The following is an 8406-nucleotide window of genomic DNA, read 5'->3' on the forward strand; positions in this document are numbered from 1 at the left end:
TCTCTTAATAGACAGAGAGATGGGTCACAGAGCTGCTGAATTACTGAGAGCAGAGACATTTAATAAAGCTGTAACACAGACTAAGCCGAGTCTTGAGTTCTGTGCCTTACTACCGGCGACCTAGCCTCTCCGGGGGGCGCACTCCCCCGTGACCGACTTGCGGACATCCTAGCTTTCGCTGTCCTCGTACTCTTCCCGTGGGGTTCAGTGGCCAGTGGACCTCGCATCCTGAGGAAAAGTATACGGGTGGAAAAGGGACAGGATCCGGCTGGACAATGCTCCAGTCGCAGAGAAGCTGTCAGCACCGGAGCGGCGTACAGCAACCTATCTGCTGCCGCTCCCAGAGACGCCTGTGGCCAGAGCCGTGCCACGACTCGCCAGGTGTGGCGGGGACCCTGAGATCCAGGGGCCCAGAGCGACCCGGAGATACACGCGCACACCACGCCTGAGGCCCATAGAGACACGGAGAAGCCCGCGGGGCCAGACCTGCCTTCCTCCAGACGCACGGCGGGGGAGCCTGCTGACCCGCCATGCCATTCCGGAAGTGCGCCCAGAGAGCGTGCACACCATATCACTCCATTATCTTTGTGCCTTTGAAAAAAAAATGTGTTTAATTGATCATTGGTTTGTAGAAGTTTGCCTTTTCCAACTCTAGTCTGCATTAAAACAAGACATCTACCAGTGTCTTTCATTTAAAACATCATTGAAAACACCTGACCCTGCAGGACGTTTAGTTAATTGTTAAAGCCTATAGAAGGTCAAGAAAAAAAAATGAACTACAAAATTTAGAAAGAGCACTTTCAGTTAAACATGGAGATGGAATCCAGACATCTGTCTCTGCTCCATTCCTAACACTATTATAAAAAGAATGAGAATAAAAAGACACGAAGCAGCCTCTTGTGGTTCAGTTTAATCCCAGCAATGGGGAGGCAGAGGCTAAGGCCAGCCTGGTCTACATAGTGAGTTCCAGGCCAGCTGGAGCTACAGAAGACCCTGTCTCAAAAAATAAAATAAAAATAAATAAATAATTAATTAATTAATTAATTAATTAAATAAAAGACATGAAGCTCAAAGTACTAGACAGTACAAACAGAAGATAAACACAAGCTGGGTATGACTGCACATGCCCATAAGCCCAACACTTGGGAGCCAGAAGGAGGAGGAACACTGCATCTCTCCATCTGGTCTCTGTATCTGGACTAATTTAGACTTCCTCACAGTAATGTCACTGGAGTTCAAGAGCAGGTATCCCCAAAGAGAAAGAGCCAAATGGAAACTGCAGCTTTTTGTTTTTGTTTGTTTGTTTGTTTGTTTGTTGGGACAGGGTTTTCCTGTAACTCTACCTGGCCTGAAACTCGTAGGCCAGGCTAGCCTCACTGTCACAGAGATCCACCTGCATCCAAAATGCTGTGATTAAAGGTATGTGCCACCACACCCGGCCAAAACTGTGTCTGTTTATAATCTTGTTCAGAAATAATAGAACATGGGTTCTGCCATAGTTGTGGGAGTAGCTGCACATTCCTACCTAGACTAATTAAGAGGAAATGTAGCCCCCCAGTTCTCAGCAACAACAGTATCAGTCACATTGTAAGAATGTTTGAGATGGGCTGTATTTGGGAGGGGGAGTTGTTTGTTTGTTTGTTTTAAAATATTTTGTTTATTGCCAGTCATGGTGGCGCATGCCTTTAATCCCAGCACTTGGGAGGCAGAGGCAGGTGGATCTTTATGAGTTCGAGGCCAGCCTGGTCTACATAGTGAGTTCCAGGACAGCTGGGGCTACAGGGAGACCCAGTCTAAAAAAGACCAAAAAAAAAAAAGTATTTATTATTTTTATTTTATGTGTATGCACATATTGCCTGCATGTAAGTAAGTGTACCCATGTTGTGCAATGTCCATGGAAGACAGAAGAGGCTCTGGAATCCCCCTGGAACTGGAGTTACAGACAGTTGTTCGCTGCCATGTGGGTGCTAGGATTCAAACCCGGGTCTTCTGCAAGAACAGTCAGTGTTCTTAATGGCTGATCCATCTCTCTAGCCCCATGAGATGGGCCATATTTTTTTGTTACAACTACCTTTGAAAAATAAGATCTGTGAAAATCAATAACTACTTTAATGGCTTTATTGAATATGTATAATCCAGATCATGTGATCAGCGGCAGACCAAGACTAGAAGCCAAGGATAAGAATTCCTGAGTTCATGTTCTAATTCAGGATGCATCTTCACTTTATAAAACTTATACTGCTGTGGTTCTAGAATTAAGGACAAGAGAATTTAGTGAGACAAAATTCTGGCCTGAATCCTGGGTAAGTTTTTCTTGATCCAGTGACTTCAGGTCACAAAGACATTACTATTCACCAACATAGCAGTGAAAGTTATGACATCTTGGAAGAATATTAGTAATTCCCAGACCAAAAAGAGATTAATGAATGAGGAAAAGTTTTGGAGGCTTTGGGGGGTGGGGTTGTTTGTTTGGTTTTGGTTTTATTTGTGTTTTGAAACAGTTTCACTACATAGACTTGGCTGGCCTGGAATTCAATATGTAGATCAGGCTGACCTTGACTTCAGAAGTCCTCCTGCTTCTACCTCTGGAGTGCTAGGATCAAAGGCGTGTGCCACTGTGTCAGGCAAGGAAGCAAGTTTTATGAGCTAGTCTTCTTCACTACTGTAAACTTTAATGACTGTGTAAAAATGTTACTCATTTTGAGATGTTGTGCTCTGCTAATGTACATGTTAATAGTATTATATGTACTAGAGATTAACTATTACAATGAATAGACCAATTTAAGATTAAATATTGCAATGAATCTATATCATAAAACAGCTATAATTCATCACCAACAGAAGAGAAAAACAAGTTTAACTCCTACTTACATAGGACCAACCCTCCTGCCAGTAATAGCTTTAAAAAAATAATCTCAACAAACTACAAGAAAAAGTCATTTGCAAAGCCCTGGAGAGTGGTGGAGACCCAGAACATGAAGACTAATCCTCAACAAAGAGATCATATTGCTATGATCATGACATCCGCTTTTGCCTTTCCTTCCAAGGCATTTACCAACTCCTAAAAGACCCAGGGATCAAGGAGAGGTCAAGGAGAAAAGAGTGGCTCCCTGATGCTGTCCTTCTTAAAGGACAAGAAGATAAAACTGGAGTTAGGATTGCCAGGAGATAGAAGATTCAGGATAAAGGCGATTCACAGAATGAGCTGGACATTCCTGGCCAGTTCTCCTCCTGAGAGACTGACCAGTTTCTAAACCAGGAGAGCTGAGAATCCAAGTGGTAAAGCAGAAAGCAACTAGGACACTAAATCTAGAATGACCTGTAAGTCCAAAACTGAATTATCTTCAACCGTAACTGGAAGAGGATGACATTTTTAGAAGTATGATCTTACAAACAGATAAAACTAAAACCTAATTTCTCTCTGGACTAGGGTTACACCATCCACATCCTTTTCAACGGTTCCATATAATGTCTGTTAAACTTTTCTTTTTTTTTAAAAACTTATCCAATATTTTTATTAAAATAACTGAAAGCCAACTTCTAACCACAGTTGACCACACACATATGTGTCTGTGATTAGAACTATTTTATCAGACATTACAAAACCAGTATTTTTCCAGGTAACAGAATTACACAAAGCATCTTGGGAAATGTTTCTACAAAATACACATTAGTTTTTTCACATTTTGAACCATAATAGTAACACATATATTCTGCTTATGAAAGTAGACATTTCAATTTTACAGTAACAATTGTCAATAAATTTCGGGCCAGTGAGATGGCCATGCAAGCCTAAAGTCCTCAGTTCAATATCTAGAACCCACATAAAGGTAGTCAGATAGAACTGACTTTACAAAGCTATCCTCTGACCTCCACATGTACACTGATATGCACATATACACACATACAATAATAAAGTTAAATATTTATATGTAATTCTTATCTCCTTTGCTTTAAGCTGCCCACTTACAGGCCATAAAACTATGCACACAGATTACATATGCACAATCTAATGCTGTATCTGTCTATAATTTATGCAAATATGCAAGAATGACTAGGTAACATTTTTTGAATCTTAATTGTGAAAAATAAGGTTCTACATACTGTCAGGGACATTAAGCATAAAATACCCAGTCTCTGGGTACAGGAAAATGGATTTTTTAAAAAATATATCTTATTGCTTTTACTTTATGTGTCTGAGTATTTTGTCTACATGCAAGTGCACTCACTACATTCGGTGCATGTAATGACCCTCAGAGGCCAGAAGACAGGATGTCAGATCCCCTGGAACTGGAGTTACACAAGGTTGTTAGCTACCATGTGAGTGCTGAGATTCAAATCTGGATCCCCTGGAAGAAAAAGTGTTCTTAACTGCTGAGCCATCTCTCCAGCTCCAGAAATGGCTTTTTATGCCTTCCACAGAGCCATATATATATAAAATTTGGTCTTTTTGAGACAGCATCTGCCTGTAGCCCCAGCTGTCCTGGAACTCACTATGTAGACCAGGCTGGCGTTGAACTCACAGAGATCTGCCTGCTTCTGCCTCCCAAGTGCTAGGACTACAGACATGTGCCACCACGCCAGGCAATATTTCATTTTTTAAAAAATATTTTATTATTTTTATTTTATGTGTATAAGTGTATTACCTGCATGTATGAGTGCACCCATGTAGTGCATTGCCACGGAAGTCAGAGAGGGCTTCGGATTTCCCTGGAACTGGAGTTAAGGACGGTTGTTAGCCGCCATGTGGGTGCTGGGAATCGAACCCGGGTCCTCTGCAAGAGCAATCAGTGCTCTTAACTACTAAGCCATCTCTCCATCCCTATATTTCATTTTTACATGAGTGTATTTCTTTTTTAAAAAAAAATATTTTTATGTGTATGCACGTATTGCCTACATGTAAGTGCACCCATGTCACGCAATGCCCTCAGAGAACAGAAGAGGCTGTCAGATCCCCTGGAACTGGAGCTATGGAGAGTTGTTAGTGCTGTGTGGGTGCTGGGATTTGAACCTGGGTCTCTGCAAGAACAATGTTCTTAACCACTGAGCCATCTCTCCAGCCTGGGAGTGTATTCTTGCATGTAGGTAGTGCACCAGCGTCATACAATGCCCATGCAGTTCAGGAGTTACAGATGGCTGTTAGTCGCCATGCGGGTGGTAGGAATCAAACCCAGATCCTCTGCAAGAACAGCCAGAGGTCTTAACCACTGAACCAACTCTTCAGCCTGATAGGGCCATATTTCTAAGTCCTATTAGACTTTTTTGTTGATTTTGAGACAGTGTCTCACTGTGTAGCCTCCACTGGCCTAGAACTTTATGAGAAGACGAGGCTGGCCTTGAACTCAGAGATCTGCCTGTCTCTGCTTCTTGGGTACTGGGATTAAAGGCCTGCACTACCACGCCAAGCCCCATTAGGTTTTGTACATGCTACTTCCCAAAGACAGGATTTTCAGAGCAATTCCTGAAAACTCACCCCACCCTCTGACCCACATTGGTGACATGATGCATGCTCACTATAGACTCTGCCTGCCTGGGTCAGCCACCCTGGTTTACCCCCTCCCTCCACTTCTCCATCCTGGACATAGACTCATTTGTTAGATCAAGGTCAGTAGCTATAACCAGGCTCAGCCCCCAGGGAATATAACAGTATTCTCTCCCTTTGTTCAAATTTATATTTTGTGATTTAATTAGTAAACTTCATTATGGAACACTGCCTTTAAACTTGCTGGAAAGGATGTTTTAGTCTGACACTAATTTAAGAATCACACTTTACTTGGACAGTATTTTTCATATGAAATTGGCTTTATAGTTTATCAAAGACATCAATAACCAGTCTATTTACTGGTTATGTATAACAAATCAGAATCACATTTTACTGAATGTTCTTATTGGTTAGTTATGATTAGGATGATGGTAAAATACAGAAACCCAGAACCCTGCTTATTACAAGTGTAACAGAAAGAAAAATGAAAGTGAAAAGAGTGTGTGTTACAAGGTGTTCTCAAGTCTTCCTAGGGCCCATGACTAAGTCTGTAATCACCTGGTCAAAGTACAGCCAGTCTTGATGTTTACTGTTTACCTTTACATCTACTTCAATCCTTCAAAGAAGCCATACAATGTGAGTATGACTGGGGATGTCTCCACATTCACATACACAATCCACAGAAAGCACAGACCTCAGTCTGGGGCTCACCAGAGGAGCGGCTGCTTCTCTTCACTGCTTCTGCTTTCTTGATTTCTTTGCTCATACATTCTTCTTCTGTCCTTTCTTCTTTTTAACAAGAACTGCCCTTTCTCCAATAAACACACTTTTGGAATTTCCTGCATCGCTAGAAGCAAAATGAAGTCCCTGCTTAGGTTTTCTGGCCTTCTTCAAGGTGGGATTTGAGTTCTGTCGTTTTAACTTTTCTTTATTAAGAGAATGCATGACTCGGTTTTCTTCCCATTAGCTCAGAATTATTTAATTTCAAAGCAAGATGAACAGCATCTGTGTTCTCAAAGAACACATAGCCAAACCCTCTGCCAACTCCCGTAAGTGGATCTCTCACAATCCTCACTGCCACAATGTTGCCACAGTCCAGAAAGTGTTCCTCCAGGGCAGATTCTTCAACTTTGTAAGGAAGATTCCCCACAAATACTGATCTCTTGTCCCGAAAGGAGGTCTCAGATGCAAGGTCAACTCGAATTCGAAATCCTTCTGCAATCTGGGCTCCATTTCTTCTCAATGCTTCTGAGGCAGCACTCTCCTCTTTAAACACAACATACTCATTGATGCTTTTCTGATCAGGATAAAATTTACATTTCATTGCAGCCAACTTTTTGGACAGAGTTCCCTCTCCTGGCATCACAGAACGAAATCGTAGAGATTCTATTTGTCCATACTCTTTAAAAAAAAGTGACTTCAGCTTCTTCTTATTACATGTGACAGGCAAGTTGCCAACAAATACAGTCCTCTCACTCTCCAACCTCTCTTCTTCCAGGTTGAGTTGCGTTTTCTTTCTTTGCCCCACATCAAGACTGAGATCAACATCGAGTGCTTCTGCACCTGCTGCTTTAACACTAGACTTAGACTTCTTTCTTTTCTGTCCTTGTTTCTGACGAATTTCTTCTTCCAAATCAGCACTTGCTAAAGCACTTTCCCTGTTTGCCAGCCTTTTGGCCCCAACAGAGAGGTTCTTCACCTCCACCTTCTTTACAGGCTTTTACAAAACTGGTCTTTGAATCTGGGATGTGCTTTCTTCTTCATCATCGTCAGATTTTCTTTTTTTAAATGTTTCCTGGGGCACAGGCATGAACACGGGTGGAGCCCGTGGGGCAGCGGCAAAGAGAGCAGCCAGCGGGACGGCCCAGCCTCCAAGGGCGCGGGCTCCAAGCAAGCTGTCAACAACCTGTCCCACCAGGTAGTCCGCCACCCAACAGCCCTCGCAGTCGTCAGGGCCTCCTCCGCCTTCTTTCTCTTCCTAACTTTTCTTTTTTTTTTTTTTTTGAGAAGGATCTCATGTAGCCCAGGCTGAGCTTGAACTCACTGCCTAACCAAGGATGATCTTGAACTCCTTTACCTCCCAGGCCCTTGCCATGACACCTGGCTTATACAGTATTGGAGATTGAATCCAGGCCTTCTGTATGTCAGACAAGTACTCTACCAACTAAGCTACATCTCTAAGCCTATATTCAATATTTTATTGAGACAGGGACTCACTACATAGTCCTATTGGCCTGGCGCTCCCTGTATAGGTCAGGCTAACAAACTCACAGAGATCCACCCAGCAATAGTCAAATTTATAAAAGAAAAACTGCTAAGCATGCCAGGAAATAGAAACAAATGACCGAAATCCTATATTTAAAAAGGAGGAGGAAGAGAAGGAGGAGCACCAAAAAGTAAAACAGAAAGACTTGAAATTTTTATTATGATTTTTGGGACATGCTCTCACACTCATAGCCCAGACTGGCATGGAACTCGATTCAGACTGGCATTGAACTCAAGGCAATCTTCCCACCTCAGCTTCTAAGTACTATAATTACAGGCAAAAACCACCACAGCAGGTTAAGACTTTAATTTTTATTATTATTTTAGTAAGATATGAGAAAATGGAGACTATCATCAAGCAACTGGATCAGAAAGAATCAACAGCTGACAATAAACTCAGTAAGTAAACAAGGCATGTTAGACACAAAAAAAATGTGACTGAAAGATAGGTCAATAGAAAATTAGAAGCTGGCAGAGTGGTGGCTAAAGAGATGCTTCAGTGGTTAAGAGGCCTTGCTGTGTAACCATTAGGACCTGAGTTCACATCTCAGCACCCACATAAAAAACCAGACATGGTCTCAAATGCGTCTATAACCCCAGAACCATGGGAGCAAAGCCAGGAGGATTGCAGGGGTTTGACGGCTGCCAGCATAGCTGAA

At 42.2% G+C, this 8406-nt stretch overlaps 1 pseudogene; it reads right to left on the minus strand.

The window, feature by feature from the left end:
* Positions 1–6214: 6214 nt before the first annotated feature.
* On the minus strand, positions 6215–7577 carry LOC103734023 (annotated as a pseudogene).
* Positions 7578–8406: the final 829 nt, after the last annotated feature.

This window comes from Nannospalax galili, unplaced genomic scaffold, assembly GCF_000622305.1.
Source record: "Nannospalax galili isolate Female #2095 unplaced genomic scaffold, S.galili_v1.0 scaffold816, whole genome shotgun sequence".
Lineage (NCBI taxonomy): Eukaryota > Metazoa > Chordata > Mammalia > Rodentia > Spalacidae > Nannospalax > Nannospalax galili.